Raw genomic sequence first — 21,256 nt, 5'->3', positions numbered from 1 at the left:
CCCCCTACCCAGCATCTTCCTGTAGTGTGTCCCAGAATCTCCCCCAGCAGGCTGTCCTCTTGGGTAAGATTCTTATTAATCCTGGCCAATATTTCTACACCCTTTCTGAGAATTCAAGGGCTTTGCCCTGCCATTTGGAGGGAATGCAGTTATTTTCCAACTGCAGACTCAACTCTGTTCCATGGCCACTTTGGCTTTCTCAGCTATGACTCAGACACCAGTTCCCTGGTCCCCAACAGCAGAGAACAGGTGTACAGATCTATCAGATGGACTGTATCCCTGAAGGAGGCCAAACTGGAATGACAGAGCAGCCACAGATAAAGGAGGCTGGCAGAACAGACCAGGTGAAACCACAAAGCCTAGAGTTTGGAATGAGCAGCCATTGCGGGTATGATTTCCAGGGTTTGATCACTATGGAAAGGAGAGAGCTAAAGCACAAAACAAAGAATTCCCTCACTAGGGACTCAACAGCTCAGCTGGGGGAACTCCATCTGAAGGAACTGCTGGCAGGTGTTCTGTTCATCTGTAAGAAAGACATCTCTCCTCTACTCTTTTATCCCAGGATTCCAAGGGAATACATCATCCTAATATGAGTAACATTTGGGTTATATTTCCAAATACCTCTGGAAATGTCTAGGACAATTTGGGGAGCTGTTTCCAGGAAAATAATGTACTTCAGGCTAATAAACCAGTAAGGTCTTGGAGTGTGCAACTTTGGGGCATTATTCTAAATGTGATAGTGAACTCCAGGAGGGCAGAGATTTTTATCTGTTTTGCTTACTGCTGAGAGCAGAGCCTAGAACATTCTCCCAGAGCCTAGAACATATCTGTGTAGTAAAGAATTAACTTCATTTAAAGGGAAGTCTGGCATTTGCCCTCAGTTACCAGGAGGTGATCTCTAGACTCAGAATATTCTACCTGATAAGAGCGTCTTTGTGTACCTAGGGGCCTTGGGCCACACCAGATAGTCTAACAGTGTGATTTATGATAGGGGTTTTGGGTCATGCAGTATCAGCTCGGCCTCCAGAGGGGCTGGAGACTACAAGTCAGCCATGCAGGCTGTCAATCATGTCTGCATGATAGAGCTCCAGTGAAAACTCTGGATACCAAGGTTCCAGTGAGCTTCTCTGGTTGGCAATGCTCCGTGCACATTGTCACATAATTTTGTCAGGAGAGTAGCACTATCCATGACTCCACTGAGGGAAGACAACTGCAGGCTCTGCTCTTGGAATCTTCCTGGACTTTGTCCTATGCATCTCTTCCCTCAGCTGATTTTAATCTGTAACTCTGCTGTAATAAAGCATAACTGTGAGCATAACAGCTTTCGGTGAATTCTGTGAGTCCTTCAAGTGAATTATCAAACCTGAGGGTCATCTTGGAAAACCTCCCAAACTTGCCATTGGTGTTGAAAGTGAGGGTGGTCTTGCAGATGGTTTGCCTAACTTTGCAAGTACCTTGCACAAGCAGATGTTCAGTAAGTGTTCATTGAATGAAGGGATTTGCATATACAGATGGAGGAAGCCATGCCAGCTACCTAAGAGTAGTGTTTTCTCAAATATAACATGATAAGGTTTTGTGTTCACATGATTTGCTTGACAAAAGTAGACTTTATAATCCTTGTGGGTTTTCTTCCCAAGTACGCTTGGATTTTTCTGGTCATATATTTCAATTACCACGCTACTTCAAAACCCGATCACCAAGCAGATTTCTGCGCGAAGAGTAGGAATAACAGCAAAGTCAGGAAGCTCTTTACAGGGCACATGCAGGGTTTGAGTCTAGCCTGGAAGGAAGGTGTCGTTGCCCATTGCACCTTCCTCCAGAGCTACTCCAGTGTGGACATCAAGAGGGCAGCTGGCCACAGGAGAGACACACCCTCCATCCATAGTTGGCAAAAGCTTCACACGGTCAGGAATGACCACTCCAAGGAAATTCAGGGGCACAGCACACTCTCTACTGCTGCCCATGGACAAAATAAGGTCCCCCCTCAATATGAGACCATGTTATTTATGACTCCAGAGAGGGATAAAGCCTGTAGATGTACTTTGAGGGCTTCTTGCCTGCTCTCTCTCCTTTGGAGACACCAGGAAGGGTCTTCTCTAACTCCTTTGGCACCTTTACCTCAGGGACAGATACATCCCCATTAACAGGTTACTTTCGATAGACATTTCAGGGCTGCCTCACCTCACACAAGGTTTTCAAGAGTGAATAGCTGTGAGGCAGTTGCTGTAAAATCATTAGCTGAGAATAGAGTTCTAATATAATAATGAGGCCCAGCAGCGCTTGAAAAGAACGTCATACTCCTGTCAGCTTCTTGATGGTCTGGTATTGGAGTTTTCTCTCAGGAGGCAATTCTGGCCTCAGAAATCACCAAAGAAATATTGGCTACATTATGGTTTTGATCAGATATCCTCAGGTGATGCAAAATTTTGCTTTGAATACTCATAGTCTCTTTCCAAGAATTCCCACTTCAATCCCAGAAATTTAAAGTCACCTTCCAGGGGCCAGCCCCGTGGCAGAGCAGTTAAGTGTGTGCACTCCGCTGCTGGCGGCCCGGGTTCAGATCCCGGGCGCGCACGGAGGCACCACTTGTCGAGCCATGCTGTGGCAGCATCCCATATAAAGTAGAGGAAGATGGGCACAGATGTTAGCCCAGGGCCAGTCTTCCTCAGCAAAAAAAAGCAGGAGGATCAGCATGGATGTTAGCTCAGGACTGATCTTCCTCACAAAAAAAATAATAAATTAAAAAAAAAAGTCACCTTCCATTTTCAAACTTCCCTGGTGGGTCAATTCTTCATTAGTGTAATGTGAATATTAGGTGTTACCTCCTGGCCCTTTAAGTTCTAAAGAACACTGGCTTGAACCTCCCTTCTACAGTCTACGGAAGATCAAAGCTTTTTCAACATTTCCTACAAGCTCCCAGAGGGTGTGTTTTCAAGTTCACTCAGTTTCCATGCTCCAGCCTCCTTGTGGGCTGCCTTTCCCTGTTCAGCTCCTTCCACAATTTTCTCAGAAATCCCACTTATACAAACAATTTAAGTGTTTTATATTTTCTCAAAAATTTGGAGCAAGTTCAGTTATGGAAGTGACCTCACATTGAACTTGAGATATCTCCATTCTTAAAAATATCCTTTAGGGCCGGCCCCGTGGCTTGGCGGTTAGGTGCGCCTGCTCCGCTGCTGGCAGCCGGGTTTGGATCCCGGGCGTACACCATCGCACCGCTTCTCTGGCCATGCTGAGGCCGCGTCCCACATACAGCAACTAGAAGAATGTGCAGCTATGACATACAACTATCTACTGGGGCTTTGGGGGGAAAAAATAAATAAATAAAAATCTTTAAAAATATATATATATCCTTTAACTACCAACGGCTGGCTGATTCTCCCACGTAAGGGGTTAAGTGTGAGCACTCTACTGCGGCGGCCCGGGGTTCGCCGGTTCGCATCCCAGGGGGCACCGACGCACCACTTGGCAAGCCACGCTGTGGCGGCGTCCCACATAAAGTGGAGGAAGGTGGGCACGGATGTTAGCCCAGGACCAGTCTTCCTCAGCAAAAAGAGGAGGATTGGCAGATGTTAGTTCAGGGCCGATCTTACTCACCAAAAAAAAAAAAAAGACACCCCATCTAATCATACCATCTCTCTCCATTCTTGCCTTTCTAATCTCCCCAAACAAATTCCACTCTTTATTGCAGCAGAGCAATTCAATTATTCTACTTTGTTGCTGTGGTTCTTGCTCTTGAGTCCCATTCTCTATCAATCAGTTTATCAAGATATTTTCCTAAACAAAAGACATTTCTGGGCCGGCGCCATGGCTTAGCTGTTAAGTGCACACGCTCCATTGCTGGCCGGCTGGGTTCGCATCCCGGGTGCGCACCGCCTCACCGCTTCTCCGGCCATGCTGAGGCCGCATCCCACATACAGCAACTAGAAGGATGTGCAGCTATGACATACAACTATCTACTGGGGCTTTGGAGGAAAAAATAAATAAATAAATAAAATTCTACAAAAGACATTTCTCTGCCTGAAAGGAATCCTGTGTAAACAATTAAAGTGTTTTTCTTCATTTCATAAAGAACTATTTTGGCACTGTTGGGTTCAACCAACCAATGATCATCCTTGACAGACTACTCATTCATGGAGATGGACTCTGAAACAGATAATTGTGTATAGAAGGCTTATCAAAGAGTGTTCTTGGAGGTAGCCCTGTAAGAAAAGCAAGAAGGCATGAATGGGCGGAGGGAGCGGCAAACCCACAATGGGATTGCAATTGACACCTTAGCTCTGGAGAGGTAGAGCTCTGAACAACTTCTGATATGGACCTCTAAAGTTGTCCCAAATTGAAGCAAAGGAACTGGGCCTTTGTATCCTTTTCGTAGCCTGTTGTTAGCTAGGGGATGCTCCCTGGGAAGGGTGCAGAAACTTGAGCAAAGCAGTTCCTTGTACCAAGTGCAATTACCAGTGAGGAATGCAGCTGTGGGCCAGCAATGTCTGGTATTCCCAGCAGCTGGGGATTAGATGCTCTGGCCCTGAAGAGAGGATCTGAGTGAATTCCACAATTTCCACAGCAGCTCACCTCTTGCACCTCTCAGATCCATGGGAATGACTTGCCATAATTCTGGTTGACCTGATTTGCTAGGAAACTTACAAGAGAAGGGTTAGTGGGATGAACTACTGACCCCATCACCACAGCTAAATTGAGGCCATAAAGGACGCTCATCATTCCCTCCTCCACTTCCCATTATATATTCCCCTCACCACCTCTGTTCGTCTAAGTGGCTTACCTGATTAAGTGACCCAGATCGTCATCCCTAAGGTGTCTGTGCCTAAGTCTACTATGTTTTTGTCTGGCTGTGGCTACTGCACTTGCCCGTCTACCACCAAAACTGGGCATGAGAACACCAAGAGGCACTCCATGGATCTCTTGAGCATCACATGTGTTTTTTCTCGCCCCATTGAGTCGCTGCAGCCCTAATTACCCCTGCATTTCCTTTTCTGCCTGCTGTTCTCTTGGCACACGGGGCCGGAAGTGCCTGAGCAACAGCCATAGCTTAAAGTTCAATGAGATTCTTACTGTGTCCCTGATGCAACAAGCCCCTTCTAGACCCGCAGAGCTAAAGTTGCAGGTATGGGAAGCACAAATTTCCCAAGAGAGTCACTGAAAGTGATGGTAAGTGGGGTCACTCCTACTTCCGTCCTTTAGTTTCCAGACCCATGTCTTCTACCTTTTGGGGACAGAGAACAGCACCATATAATGTCATTGATTTAGGGTGTCTAGGATGATGATACCCCATCCATCTAGGGTGTTAACTCAAAACGGAGATCTTGGCTGTTCATATAAAGACCATTCTACTGCTCTACCAGGCTGGTGACTTCTAGGTGATGAAATATGTGGTAGAACTAGTGGATCCCATGATCATGTGCCAACTACCATTCCTCTTTTGCTGTAAAGTGGGACACTTAGCTTTGATTCCTTGCTGATACCAAACACTCTATAAGGTCTCAGATAGTGATGTTGGCTGAGGCCCTGCATCAGGAAAGATAAATCATATAAAGAATATGTGTTGATCCTGGTCAAGTTGATAGCTGCCCCTTCTAGTGTGTAGGGGATCCAACATAGTACAGTTGACACCAAGTGGCTAGTCAGTTTCCTTAGGGGATGATGCTCTATCAGGGGCTCAGTGTTGGTCTCTGATGCTGACAGGTTGGAATTTCACCAAAAGCAATAGCTAGATCACCTGTTGAACACATACATAGCCTCCATCCCTACCACCATGGCTACCCTGTTAATGCACTCATACCAACACTCAGGTAGCTAAGGACAGAGGCCAAATGATGTCAATTGGCTGATTTCCTTTGCTGCATTGGTTGTATAGCGCCTCTTCTACAATGGATCAGCCTCTAACGGGCTAACATACGTATGAAACAAAGATCTTCATACCTCCTATAAGTCCACCCACATGCCTCTTTCCCAGGCCTCCTTGTCCCTGATCTTCTAAACTTATCTCCTTCCAGGACCCTAATCCACCAGCCAGACCATTTGCTACTGCCTATGAATCCATGTATCTTCATGCCTTGGGAAACTTATGCGACTAGGAATACTTCCCAGAGATTTTCCCACTGGGAGGATTTCCCCACTGCTATCTTTCAGTACCGCATCTGAGTGGGGTTCTGGGGCAGCAGCAGTCCCTTGGCTTGCACTGGCCTCTTAAATTGACCCATAAGCTCAACTTTTCTTTCCCTCCATCAGCTGCCATAAGAGATCCCTCATGCAGTTGGTGCTGAGGGATAGTAACCCAATGACATGGGATCTGGGCCACCTGTTCATGCAGTTTGCTTGTGCCCTCTGGCCCTACTTGTGCCCTATGCCAGTATACCACCTTCATCTTAGGATGGATTGCTGTTGGGCCCACCCAACCTCACAGTTTGGTAGTCTGAAAGAAAATAGCTCATGATGGATAGTTATGGTTGTTTGGTCATCTGATGTCTTTTGGTCAGATGCTCCATTTCCACCAGATGGGGCCCAACAGGACACCAGACACTGCTTTCTGAATGCGTAGTTCTCTGCTGTAGATGGCATAGCCTTTCTCCAGTAAGGACAATATCCAGTACAGGTCTCTTTCATGGCGTTTGGAATTTGGGTAGGTTAACAGAGGTTTAATTTTATTTCTCTCTCTGGCCTAGGTTACATTTTAATCCCAGAAGTCAGAAATATTCTCCCTTTTTCTGTCATTGATCAATATGAAAGATAATTGGTCATTGCATACCTTAATTTCACAATTAACTTCATCACTACTCTTATGCCTTTCAAGCTTCTCCCCACTAGTCTAAACAGCCAAATTTCTTTACCCTGTGGTTAGGAATTTCCACCAAAATGTCTTTGCCCCTGCTGTGGACTTCGAGCCAGGCTCTAAATCAATTCTGTAAATTTCCATGGGAAAAAGTCTTCCAGGCACAATAGTATAGAGTTTCCCTTAAACATATTTTGCACTATGGATCTTATATTAATTTTCCTCTAAGCTGATAGATTTCCTCTAATCTATCAGCTTAGAATAGATTTGGTTTTTTACGTACACTTTTTCTGAGTGATCACATTTATTCCCATGGCTTCTACTACCAGTATTCCAAATCTTAAATCGATCACCCATCACCACCCCAGGATCTAAAAGTATGCTGGTTATAATTCCTTTATTCATGACCAATCTTTTGTTTTCAATCACAAATCTGATAGGCTGAGTGGTACATTGTTTAATTTTGCACTTTTCCTTGCTGATGAGGCTGGACATTTACTGTAAAAATGATTTCTTCCTATTTGAATTGTCTCTTCTTGTCACGTGCCCACTGTAGTGGATGCTGTCATGTACTCTTCAGATCTCCCTTTCAGGACTGAGGCATTCATTCTCTCAGATGCTGAGTATTGATGGCTGAGAGCTCTCAGCTGAGTCCCTCTCTGGGAACTGGTTTCAGCTGAAGAAAGCTGCCTAGCCCAAAGGCACACCCCCATCTCCAGGGCAGCCTGAATCCAATGGCTAAGCAACGTTGTGGGAAGGGAAGTATAAAGGCTTGACTTCCTTGCCTCAAGGTGGGACAACTCTGAAGGAACATCCCAGCTCCCCAAAAAATCACCTGAGGCCTTTGTTACAACTGCATCGCAATTTAACTCCTCCCTCTGACTGATTCCCTTCTCTCACTCCGCCAAGGGTGTTGATCCTCAGAGCACTCCACCATATACCTCCTGCACATAAATCTCTGTCTTACAGTCCGCTTCTTGGGGGACCCATTGTTAAAAGCTGAGAATTGTCTTATTCTTAATGATAAAAAATAAAAAGCTTTAAAAAAACATTTTATTAGCCCTAAATGTTATGTAGGTCAAATTGTTTCTCAATTCATTCTTATGTTTTGCAGAACAAGTTAAGTAGAGCTATTTTGATGCCTAGGTGAGATAGAAGAACAAAGAAGATATACCACTGTGAGGTAGGAACGGGGTTCAGTGGTAGTAGTCCCTATGTGCACCTACGGTGACTTACGGGGGAAGGGGTGAATAACCAGCTTCATGCTCCCTAATCCTGGTCTTGCTCTCAGCTCTGCTCCTGTGAGCTGGGAGATTTATGTAAAAGACCTTAATAAACGTAGTCAGTTCTAATCAGATGGTTTAAGAATGCTAAACACTGGTTGAGTGGCCTGTGGAGGAGGTGTTGATGGGAAAGCCCCACAATGCACTTGCAACAAACACTGTGCACGATGTGAATGAAAACATTGTACTCAGTTCACACTGCATGTGCTTTGAGCTTTAGATGTGTCTCATTCTGGGCAACTCCTATGGAGGGAGTAGCACAAATGACCCCCTGACGATGTGACTATGCAGATTTTAGTCTGTTGACATGCGTCCTCAACCTACTCTCAGCCTCAACCACCTCTCAGTCCCCAACCTACAGGCCCCAGAGTCCTGCTCCTTAACCTGCAGGACTCCCAAACCCCTCAAACTCATTTGCGCTCCCCTTCCAATCCCAGATTCAACATCTCTGTCACCACTACACACACATGCACGCACGCATACACACCCTCACTATTCTTCCCCTGGCCTCGACAGTGGCATGTGGGTGCCCTACTTGGCCAGCTGTCCCTGGTCTTCACAGAAATTATTGCTTCTCTCTTATCCTTTATAATGGTACTCTCCTTACCCTCCTCTTCTGAGCCAAGACATCATATTTGCTATGGAAGAATTGTTGGCCCAAATCGGCATCATTAGCAAACTCCTGAACTGGGAGCTCCAATGGCTGATCCCTTCTCTCAGCACACAGTGGATGGTCCAGTGTCCCTGTCCTGAGAGGTGGTAAGACGATGAGAGACTGACCCCTACCCTCCTATCTCTAAAGAAAAACTGAGGCCTCAGCTGAGAAGGGTTGAGGTCCAAAGATACCAAAAGCCAGTGGTATAAGCTTGGGGTTTTGGAAAAAGAGGGCTGTGAGCTAACAGGGGATTAGGGGAGAATTCCCACATTGAGGGAAGTGAACCAGTAGACAGAGACTTCTCCCATATTGGGGGACAATGAATGTTTGTCCTCTGGACCCAAACCCTATAAAAAGTCTAGGCCTTGGCTTGCTGGTCTCCTACAGGACAGAGGGACAGAGTCAAGAATCTCTGATTTCAGAAATCAATTAGAGCAGGTTTCATTTTCTTGGTGAAAAGCGATACGTTTGAGAAAACTTACCTCATATAATATTTTCCCAAGATATGTTCATTGGAAAAGTATTAGTCTCTGAGTAGTTTAAAAGCTCAAAATTGTCCAGAAAACAAGATGCTCTCCCCTAGGGCGCCTTCTTCCTACACAATATCTCATTTACATCTGGCCCATCTTGTCTTCTTCCCTGCAGCCTTCTGCAGTTCAAAGACAGGCCAGCCCCTCCATGATTTCCTCTTTACTGTAGGATCTTGATCCATTCCTTGCTTCCTCTCCATCCTAATTCTTCAACCAGTTCCTTTCCGCTGGTTCTTTTCCCTTAGCCTCAAATGCTTTCTAATAACCACACCTGAAGGCCAGGGATGCCAAGTCGCACGACTCCACAAGGCACCATCAACATCATCGTCTACGTGAATGGTCCCCGCTGGAGTTGAGCAGTGCACATAATAAAATGAATGACCAATGATGAATGGAAAAAGGAGCGTTTCTCCTGGTCACTAGGTGGCGCTCTGGCAGTTTTCAACTACGCGATGTGGAAGTGGTTCAGAGATTAGCCACAGCAATTCAGTGAGCTCACTACCATTTTCTTAGCCAAGTAAGCCTTTATTACGAGGGTTCTGGGATTATACACTCAGATTCTAAAAGAAGCTTTGAGTTTGTGTAGTCTCAGCTTAAAACAACTCCAGTGGAAGGAGTATAATTCCCACTTAAACAACTCAGTCAGGTACTCACTCATGTGTTACGCATTCAATCAAGAAGCATTTATTGAGCACCTCCTATGTATCAGGCACTGTGCTCCATGCTGAGGATTCAGATGAGGATAAAAAGAAAAAAACATACTCTCTGCACTCATGGGCCTTTCAGGCATTAATTATAAAATTTATATAAATACCATTAAACCATAAGAGTGGAAAGAACTGCAAATGAGAGGTACATGACGCTATGAGAACATCTAATAGACCAAGACAGGAAGGTCAAGGAAGGCTTCTTTGAGAATGGGATGGTTGAGTTAACATCTGAAGGGAGAGTAGGCGTTGATTAGATAAAGTGGAAGTAGAATGTCATAAGCAGAGATAAATGCATGTCCCAGTGCCCTGTGGGGAATTTGAAGAAGTGAATGATGAAAATCAGTGTGGCTGGACGACTGTGAGCAAGAGGGTGTGTCAAGTGAGATGGAGCTGGAGAGAGAGGGAGAGGCAGAACTGGTAAGCCTTACATAATACTGATTTTGGTCTTTGTTCCAAGAATAACTGGAAGTCATTGAGGTATTATAAGCAGGGAAATGACATGATCATATCTGTGCTTTAAAAGAATCTCTTTGGTTGCAATGTGGCTAATGTATTGGAGGAGCCTTAGAGATGTGGGAAACAAGTTAGGAGATTATTGTACTAGAGCAGAAGGGAGAAGAGAGAAGCTGATGGCTTGTATGGAGGTGGGTTTGGAAAGCACTATTAGAAATTCCTTCCTTATATCAAAGCAGAACTTCCATCCAGTGACCTCAGCTCTTTCTTCTGGGACCACAAAGAACAAGTTGACTCCACATCAACATAGCAATCCTTTAAGTGGATGAAGGAATGCACTGTGCCACCACCTCTTCCCCCTACCGCATCTTGCCCTCATCGCTTAGTCCTCCTTTCTTCCTGTTTAAAAAGCATGATTCTTTCAGTAGGTCCTCAAATGCCCTGAATATTAATTCCCTTCTCTATCTTCACTGTGCCTCTCAGAACGGCCTCAGTTGGCCAATAAAGGCTAAATCCTTCAATGAGCCAAAGCTTCTGGAGACTAAGAGGAACACAAAGATGGACTGAGATGTTAAGCCCTGATTACAGTATGGAAACAAACAAGGAAGAGTTGAACCTACAACCTAACAGCTAGAAAATTACAAATTAACCTCTGACTTCTCCATCAGGCTAATAATAATAGAAATCAACATTTTTGGAGACTATTTTAAACATATTACATGCATTAACTCATTTGGTCCTCACAGCAACCCTTGAGGTAGTTACTAATATTATTCCCATTTTACAGATGAGAAAAATAAGATCTGAGAGGCTAAGGTCACACAGCCAGTAAGCATCGGAGCCAGGACTCAAGCACTTAGACACTAGGGCCTGTGCTCTTAGACACTACACTACACTGTCTTCAGGGACAAGGAAAAATGTATTCAAACTTAGAAGGAAAAAATAAACACAATGAAAAGGAATTAAAGCCCAAAATAGAGAAGAAAATAACCAGAGAACGCTTAACTACTTGATTTAATTTTAATCTGAAGCCCAAACGAAAAATATTCTGAGACACTGAAATAAGAGTCAGATATAAACGCAAAATAACAGTTGGTTATCTTTAGGAAATGTTGGAAGATGACCAGAGACACCCAACAAATTAAAAAGACAAATTTTCAAAACAGAGAAAAGGTCAATTTTAGGAAATTGATGTCCTTTATATCTTTCTCCATCTTACCTCACTTCTCTGTTAGTATCATTTATCACAGACCATGAAGCCTCAAAAGGCTTTAGTAAAGGCTTTGAAATTCTGACTCTTTTAACTAATCATCCATTCATTTATTCATAAATATTTATTGAATATCTGCTACATGCCACAGACTGGTAGGTGCTGGAGAGTCAAAACAGACAGGGTTCCTATCCTCTTGGAAATTTCTGGTGAGGAAGATCATTACTGATATAATAATCACACAAATGTGGGCATAATTATGAACTAAATCATGTGTTACAATTATTCAAGAAATTGCTTCCAGAGTAGTTTCTAATTTTTTAGTGACAAGCAAAAATGTAAATGAATCTTCTATTACCTATTTTTAATGAACTTTACACAACGGAAAAATATTTAAAATATTTCAGTGACAGAAGTATGATCATAGGCTTAAAGTAAGATTACACCTAAAATTAGACAGAATAAAAATGACCGTAAAATTGTTACATAAATCATTGAAACACCACTAAAAATCTTAACAAAAATTAAAAAGAATCTGTTTTGAGTCAATTTTTAAAATTTATTGAGATATAATTCATATATCGTAAAATTTGTCCTTTTAAAATGTGCAATTCAGTGGATTTTAGTATATTTACAAGGTTGCACAACCATCATCACTGTCTGATTCCAGAACATTTTCATTACCCCGAAAAGAAACCCCGTACCCATTAGCAGTCATTCCCCATATCTCCCCTCCCTATAGTCCCTGACAACCACAAATCTATTGTCTATCTCTATGAATTTGCCTAACCTAGACGTTTTGTATAAATGGAATCATAGAATAGAGGGCCTTTGTGTCTGACTTTTTTCACTTAGAGTGTTTTCAAGGTTCATCTATCTTGTAGCATGTATCAGCACTTCATTTCTTTCCCTTTTTTTTTTTTGTGAGGAAGATCAGCCCTGAGCTAACACCTGCCAATCCTCCTCTTTTTGCTGAGGAAGACTGGCCCTGAGCTAACATCCGTGCCTATCTTCCTCCACTTTATATGGAATGCCGCCACAGCGTGGCTTGACAAGAGGTGCGTCAGTGTGCGCCGGGATCCAAACCCCAGGCCACCACAGCAGAGCGCACATGCTTAACCGCTACGCCACCGGGCCAGCCCCAGCACTTCATTTCGTCTAATGGTGGAATAATATTCCATTGTATGGATATGCCACATTTTGTTTATCTATTCATCAGTTGATGGACATTTGGGCTGTCTCCACTCTTTGACTATTATGAATAATATTGCTGTTAACATTCATGTTCAAGTTTTTTGTGGACATATGTTTTCAGTTTTCTTGGGTATACACTTGGGAGTAGAATTTCTGGGTCGTATGATAACTCTATGTTTAACCTCTTGAGGAATTGCTAGAATGTTTTCCAAAGTGGCTGCACCATTTTACAATCTACCAGCAGTGTATAGGGCAACACTTATTACTGTCTTTCTTTTTGATTATAGCCATTCTAGTGGATGTGAAGTGGTATCTCATTGTGGTTTTGATTTGCATTTGCCTGATGGCTAATGATATTGAGCATCTTTTCATGTACTGATTGGTCATTTGTATATGTTTTCTGGAGAAATGTCTATTCACGCCCTTTGCCCATTTTTAGATTAAGTCATCTATCCTTTTATTATTGAGTTGTAAGAGCTCTTTATATATTCTAAACAGAAGTCCCTTATTAGACATATGATTTGCAAATATTTCCTCTCATTCTATGGGTTGTCTTTTCACTTCCTTGACAGTGTCCTTTGCAGCACAAAAGTTTCTTTTTTTTTTTTAATTTTTTTATTTTTCCCCAAAGCCCCAGTAGATAGTTATATGTCATAGCTGCACATCCTTCTAGTTGCTGTATGTGGGATGTGGCCTCAGCATGGCCAGAGAAGCGGGGCATTGGTGCGCTCCCGGGATCCGAACCCAGGCAGCCAGTAGCGGAGCGCGAGCACTTAACTGCTAACCCACAGGGCCAGCCCTACCACAAAACTTTCTAATTTGGATGAAGTCCAATTGGCCAATGAGTTTTGAGAAGAAGTGGTGACTATCACTTCTTGGGCCAAGCATTTAATTGCCAGTATAAGACTCTCTAGAGCTCTCTTTAAATGGTGACCAGAAATATTTGAGTTGGTGGTGGTCCTGTCAGCTTGGGTCCCTGAATGATTGCAGTGAGCAGAGCCCCTCTGCCAATCTCTGATAGAAATGTAGCCTGAGAGGGAAAATAAATCTCAGTCATTTTAAGCCACTGAGATTCGGGGATTGTTTGTTACCACAGCATAACCAAGCCTATCGTGATTGGTACACATGTCTTTCATAACACTATTAGTTGTCAGAATATCATCAAATAAGAACTAAAACACTTTAAAAATAAATTAAAGTTAAATGAGTTTAAAATCTCAGCTCTGTGAACTGTCAAGCACTTCCTATTTCTTCCTATATTCAGTCAAGAATTTCAAATATTTATTACATGATATGGGAAAATACCCTTGATATATTAAGTGAGAAAAAATAATTTTTAATTTAAAGACAAAGTTCTAGAATGTTAACAGTGGTTATGTCTCCCTTGTTGGATTGAATTTTTACTTCTTTTCTTCAGAGCTTACCTGTATTTTTACATTTATTTTTACAATTTTATACTCAGAAAATAATATTTGTTTATTTAAACATATTTTCACCTTAGAAATGGTATTTATATATGTTTATTATTGGAAAAAAATCTAGCATGAAAGATGTCTGCCATTCTGTATACTTTTATCTCACCATCTAACAATGTTCATAGAAAGTCTTAACAAGAATTGTTATCCCATAATCAACAGAATATATTTTGGACCACATTTTTTTAAGTGATTATCCAAAAGGACACGATTTTACATGTACTAAGTATTAGTGCAATAGACCACACTAATTTAATATTTTTCATTTAATTTCTGGATTCAGGAGTTAGGTATTATAATCATAAATACAGGTTTATGTCAAATGAGCCACAAACTATCTTTATTATACAAGAGCCTGGACACTTCAAGATAAAATGTGTCTTTTATCTCAGTATGGTGGGTGGATATATGGATTATTTCCCCTTCCTCTCAAAATATTATTGAATGCAGAGGGAATATAAATAAGTGTAAGTAAGAATAACTCCATTGAGTCAAAGGCAAACAGGATAGATGCGATCAAGAAACACCTGGAAAAGGCTGAGCAGAGAGAGTCATCTTGAGAGCAAAATCCACAGAACAGACAAGTCCTGAAATACAAGCCTGTTGAAAGAGGAAACGGCACTGTTCTCTTCCCTCATTAAAGGGAAGTGAGGTGGAATAAACTCTCGCCTTATATTTGATAACCTAAATCTTCAAACATGAACTTGATTTTTGAAAGGGGAAACAGATGTATTTTATTTTCTCCTCAGCCCTTCTGTGATTCTACAAGCTGGGCAATATCTACATGTGGGAAATGCCCTTGACTGTTTCTTTTCTTTCTCTGGACTAGTTTCAGCCTTTTCCACAGGATTTGCATTTCCCTGACACTTTCACTCCCTGAAATCAGAAAATGATTATGCATCTAACTTGTTAGCTCATTAAGGGGTGTTTCCAGGCTTGTACTGGCCGCGTCTCTCCAAGATCTACTTTTTCTGTTTTACAAAGCAAAATTTGATAAAATGATAGTGCAGACTAGCAAACACCAAGTCAGGGTGACTCATATCCACATATTTCAGTTTTAAAATAGCAGAAGTGCTGCCTTTTTTTTCTGGTCTCCTGTCCTCCCTGAATTACCCAGAGTGGTTTTTGAGACAAAGCTTCTGTAAATACTCTGGAAGAGAAACTTTATTTTCATTTCTTAATTTTTTTTTAACATTGTGAAGATTTTCACTTTAAGGTAGCTGATCATATGTTGGGTAAGGAGTGTAGCTCAGAGCACCACTCCTTAAATTAGGGAACTTCAAGTCTCCATCAGCTCCTGAAAGGTGGGGATCTTTAGCCCTAAAGAATCCCTATAGTGGGTTGGATGGTGGAGTGAGTTTTTGACAGAGAGTGGGAAGCACAGATATGTGTGTATTAAGAGCTGCTGTATCCTGACCAAAGGAGAACCAACGAGTTAGCTGAGATTAATGTAATCCCAAAGGCTCCTTTGCCAAAAAGGTTTCTTGGTGTTGTGGGAGATCAAAATTGGCCACCCTAAAATATATCTCTTTACCTTGATGATTTTCTCTGACGGACTTTTGACCTCCCCCACTAACTGCCTAAAGGAATTTAACTCTGGGTATGGACAGACTGGCAGGGTCCTCGCTAAGCCCATTCTTTTTTTTTGTTGTTTGTTTGTGAAGAAGATCAGCCCTGAGCTAACATCCATGCTAATCCTCCCCTTTTTGCTGAGGAAGACCGGCTCTGAGCTAACATCTATTGCCAATCCTCCTCCTTTTTTTCCCCCCCAAAGCCCCAGTAGATAGTTGTACGTCATAGTTGCACATCCTTCTAGTTGCTGTATGTGGGACGCGGCCTCAGCATGGCCAGAGAAGCGGTGCGTCAGTGCGCGCCCGGGCTCCGAACCCGGGCCGCCAGTAGCGGAGCACGTGCACTTAACGGCTAAGCCACGGGGCCAGCCCCGCTAAGCCCATTCTTAACAAAGTTCTGTTTACCAAATATTTACATTTGTAAAGGTATCTCCCTCTGTGTAGTGGGAAGAGGGGGGGATGACTTTATCTGTGAAAACTCTTATCAGGACAGAAGAAGAAGACTTAAATGTACATACTCTTGATTACTATAATTCCTGTCTCTCTGGCCACATTCTCTATAGGTGGCCCTGTAAAGCATTGTCTGACAAACATTTACATTTCCCTCTTCATGTAAATTGTCTTCTTCCCCTCTGAAATCCCAAAACACCATCCACCCCCAACATCCTTCTTTGTCTTTAGCTGAAGATAGTATTTAAGATGAGAATCTCTGCCATTGTGTTGAGAAACTCAGTGTCCCTGGTTACTCCCATGCATACATGTTATTAAACTTGGTATTATTTTCTCCTGCTAACCTGTCTTGTTAATTATTTGGCCAGCCATAAGAACCTTAAGGGAAAGGGCAGAGGGGGATTCTCCCTCTTCTCCCACAGTGTATTATATTAGGAGCTGCCAGAAGGTGACAAGACAGGAAATATGAAAACATGGGCTGTAGCTTCTGCCTCTACATCCAGCCCCTGCAAATCTTTCAATAATAAATCAGGGCTTGGAGGAATAGCAGGATTCTGAGCTCACCTTCATAGATTTTATTTAGTGGTGACAATTCATCCAAAGTATAGTGCTGGTGAGGCTGAGAGTCTCATCCCAAAGGTACCAGTGAGGTAAACCTAGACCCATGGTCACAAGCTCCGCTAGTGCAACACATGCTAAGATGTCACAGGGTTTAGTTGAGTGCATCGCCACTGCTGGACGGGAGGGAGACTGGTGCAATAGTGTTACCAAGCCAGGTCTGTTTTTGCCCACTGCCCACAAAGCCAAACACCACAAGATGAGATTGCAGCAGAGGAAGAGGGTTTATTAATCACAAGGCAGCCAAGTGAGGAAACAGGAGAATGAATCTCAAATCTGTTTCCCCCAAAACAGGGACTTGGGGATATTTATGGGGTAGGGAGCAAGGTGGTCTGAAATGATTGGAGGTGAGGAGGGATGAGGTAATTGATGATCTACACAAGCATAGTCAGGCTTCATGCCTCTTCGTAGCAGGTTCACAGAGTGGCAGAGATAGCATGCCCTGAGGGTGGAGTTTTAACCTCTTGATGTCAAAATGTCGCTTATCGGATATATGTCTATGTGGGCCCAGTTGACGGGTTGGTGGTCTTAACCAGCCTGAAGTGGACAAGGAGTTCCAATTCCTGAAAAAAATAGCTCAAACATCCATTACCGTGGTGATCCAGGCTCCAGGGAGATGTCATCTATAGGAACCTATTGGGAGTCAGAGAGCATATTGCCCAAACAGCACAGTTAACAATGGGTAAGTTTATCATGCAGATTTAAGTCCTCGCCTTCCATTCTGATAAGTTTCTAAATAAAGCCATCCAGCCCCCCACCCCCCACCCCCCGCTTCTTCCTGGTACAGGGAATAAGATTACCTTTACAAACGAAGATTTCCTTTACCAATGTAAATGTGTCTTACAAAGCGTAACCAGCACTAAGAATGGGCTTAGCAAGGACCCTCCCAGATACCCAGAGATGTCTATGGTGACGGCCTCTTCTGGGGGCAGGCCTCCCATCCCAAACTCTTTTGGTCAGTTAGTGGGGGTGGGAGTCAAAATGTCTTTCAGGCAGAGACATATTTTGAGGTGGCCAATTCCAATCCCCCACAGTTAGTAGCTGCTTAATCATCAACAGCTAATTGTTTGCTGGTTTCAATGGAAGGTCTGAGTCACAGAATTTGAAGACTAATCCTTACTAACTGTGGACTTTGGGCCTCAGGTCCTCCAGGATGCTGGTCTAAATAATGACTGACATTTAACTTTTATATCTCTAAAGGTCTAAACTCATGGGTTCCTCCAATGGGAATGTAATATGATCTTCATTCACTTATTTAACAAATATTGATTACATGCCTTCTAGGTGCCAGACAATGTGTTAGGCTCTGGGACTTTGATGGCAACCAAAATACGGTCCCAGCCCTCATTGATTTTAGAGTCCAATGGCACCAAAAGACGTGAATCAAATTTATCACCAAAACAAATGTAAAAATTGCAATTGTGACAAGAAGAGTTATATGGTGCTAGGGACCCTATAATGCGGGTGGGCTGAAATGACTTAGAAAAGTCAGGGAATGCTTTCCTGAGGAAGTGGCTCTTGAGCTGAGAACCAAAGGATAAGTAGATGTTAACTAGGCAAAAACAGGACTTTAGCAGGTTTTAGACAGAAGGAATAACATGTGCAAAGGCCTGTGGTAGGATGAGCAATATTTGAGAAATAAAAAGCCAACATGGCTGGAGTAGAGACAACAAGAAGGAGCATGGTACAAGATGAAGGTGGAAAGGAAGGTAATGACCGGACTATGTAGGGCTGGCAGACCGTGCGTGGTACGAGGACTTGCCTTTATAATAAGATGGGTATTTTGAAGAGATAAATCTGGTTTCAGTACTGAAGAGGAATGAAAACGGATACAGAGAAACTAATTAGTAGTTTATTGTGTGGGCCAAGCAAGAGATAATGATACTTTGAACTAGGGTGCTGCTATGAAAATAGAAAGAAGTGGATGGATTCCAGAGATATTGAAGAGGTTAATAAACATGATTTGGTAAGGAACTATGTAAAGAAGGCAAGAGACAGAAAGATACCAAGGATACCTTTCTAGCTTACACATCTGGATGGATGGTAGTGCTCTTCACCACGAGAGAGAACACTGTAATGGGAGATGAGAATGGGAGACTGAGTTGGGTCTTGGGCATGTTGAAAAGATATCAAGTAGGTAGTTGATATATGGGTCTGGAGCTCAGAGAAGGGTCTGGATTGGAGATATACCTTAATGAATCATATATAAGTGGTAGTTGAAGTTACATGTGTGGATGAAATTGTTTGGAGAAGAGATTGAGAAGAAAGCCTATGGCTGAGCCATAAGGAATTCTAACTTTAAAGACTGGTTACAGTTTGGTGAGCCTCCAAAGGTGAAAGAGAGGAGCAGTCAGAGTGAAAGGAGATAAGCCAGGAGGGTGTGGTGTTACCAAAGCAAGAGAATAAATTCTCAAAGGTTTAGGAAAGAGATAAACTCTCAAAGGTTGCTCAGTGTCAAATAGGATGAGGACCAAAAATGTCCATCAGATTTAAAGGTATGGAATCATTGATGACCTTAGAAAATCCATTTTAGTGACATGATAGAGCTGGAAATAAAATAGGAAATAGTAGACGAGTTTGAAATTTGAAGGGAATGGCAAAGTTCTGAACTTGTAATTTTGGAGAATGAAAGAGTGTGAGTTGGCTAAAGAAACATCGTAGGACTACCGGGTAGTTTTGAGAGCTCATTTGAGATTGGAGTTTGTGAATTTATAGTTAAAATCTGCCCTAGTGTGAGACTTCCCTCAACAATTCTCAGCTACTTGAATGCCAGCAGATAATTGGGTTCATCCAAGGTTGACATGCACTGAAAAGATAGAAGAACCAGAGAGTCTGATCTCTTGAAAAGGGTGTGGTTGAAATGATGTACCATGAAATCTAAGTTAGACAGTAGACAAGAGAAGAAAAGGAAAAGCTACTGGTTTGGAAAATCATGCATCAGTATAGGGGTACAAGGGTCCTGATAAGATCCAGGAATCACTGAAGTGGAAGTAGTCAAACAAGCAACATAGAAAGAGAGCAGGCTGTAGTCAGAGAGTGGGATATTTGAATTAATGACTTTGGAGGTGGCACAGCTACAGTTGACGATCAGATCCAGGATCCAAGGGAATTTGTGGCTGAAGAAGGGTGGAGGAAAAACCGGGTGTTGTTACCAGAAGAAGAGTTGATGTATGCTGGCCAGCAAAAAAAACAGATGCCTTTCTTCTTCTACAGTATTGAGCAGGCTGTTCATGAGGTCGTTCATGAGGTGATTGGAGTAAAGAGGAATCCCATGAAGTCAGAGTCTTTGATGAAAGAGAAGGCATGACCTGGTATCTGTGACTTCATGTGTAAAATAGAACTTGGAGCGTTAGTACAATTGCCTTTTGATAACTCTTCAGACTGAAAGATCCTTGAGGGCAAAGGATTTTGTATCTCTGTTACCTACTAGTGGGCTTGATACTCAAAAAACGCTTGTGGATAGATGGATGGATGGATGGTAGATGGATGGATGGATGGTAGATGGATGGATGATGAATGAATGAATGAACGAATGAACTACTGAGTTTGAAAATATCTTAGATAGGAATAGGCTCACAGTATTTGATGGAAAGTGTTCAACAAGCAAATGCCTTTAAGAAATGTATCTCTTTTATTCAATTACATCAGAAATGGAGCATTGTGAAAACACCACAGACTCAGAAGTCACGCAAACCTAGATTTGAATCCTGCCTCTGTGCGATCTTGTGCAAATGATTTGACTACCTTAAGTCTCAGTTTCCTCATCTATAAAATTGGGCAATGTTAGGGTGCCACCTCTAGGGGGACAGGCCAATGAAACAATTTCCCAACAGGATCCATGGGTGGTGTTCATTATTTTGATAAATTTATTGTGGACAGGGCCTAGCTCTCAGCCTGACAAAATAAAAAACTTCATTTCACCAACACATGGAGAGGTAAGCCATTTCCCAGATAGAGGCCCACATTAACCAAACCAGAAAGGCAGATAGATAAGCCAGAACGCCAATTTATTAATTTACCATGAGAAATTATTTGGAGTAGTCAAGTACCTAGCACATTTTCTCCCTGCATGCAGCTATATTTGGGAAGTAAAACCATAACTAGAAGATTGCTTGTGATCAGGTAGGGAACTTGGGCTGCCTCTTGAGTGTAGTGATGGACCAGCCATTGGGACCTTCAAAAGAAAATGCTTGGATGGTCATTGACAAAGTTTGTCTCTGTCTCCTACGATGAGTTTGTACATCTTTGCTTTGTTCCATCATATATTTACGTTTTGGAGGGCATCTTATTTTCTGCACTTGCAATGTCTTGGGGAAAGAC

The sequence above is a fragment of the Diceros bicornis genome, chromosome 28 (assembly GCF_020826845.1).
Source record: "Diceros bicornis minor isolate mBicDic1 chromosome 28, mDicBic1.mat.cur, whole genome shotgun sequence".
Taxonomy (NCBI): Eukaryota; Metazoa; Chordata; class Mammalia; order Perissodactyla; family Rhinocerotidae; genus Diceros; species Diceros bicornis.
This window is presented reverse-complemented; position numbering follows the sequence as displayed.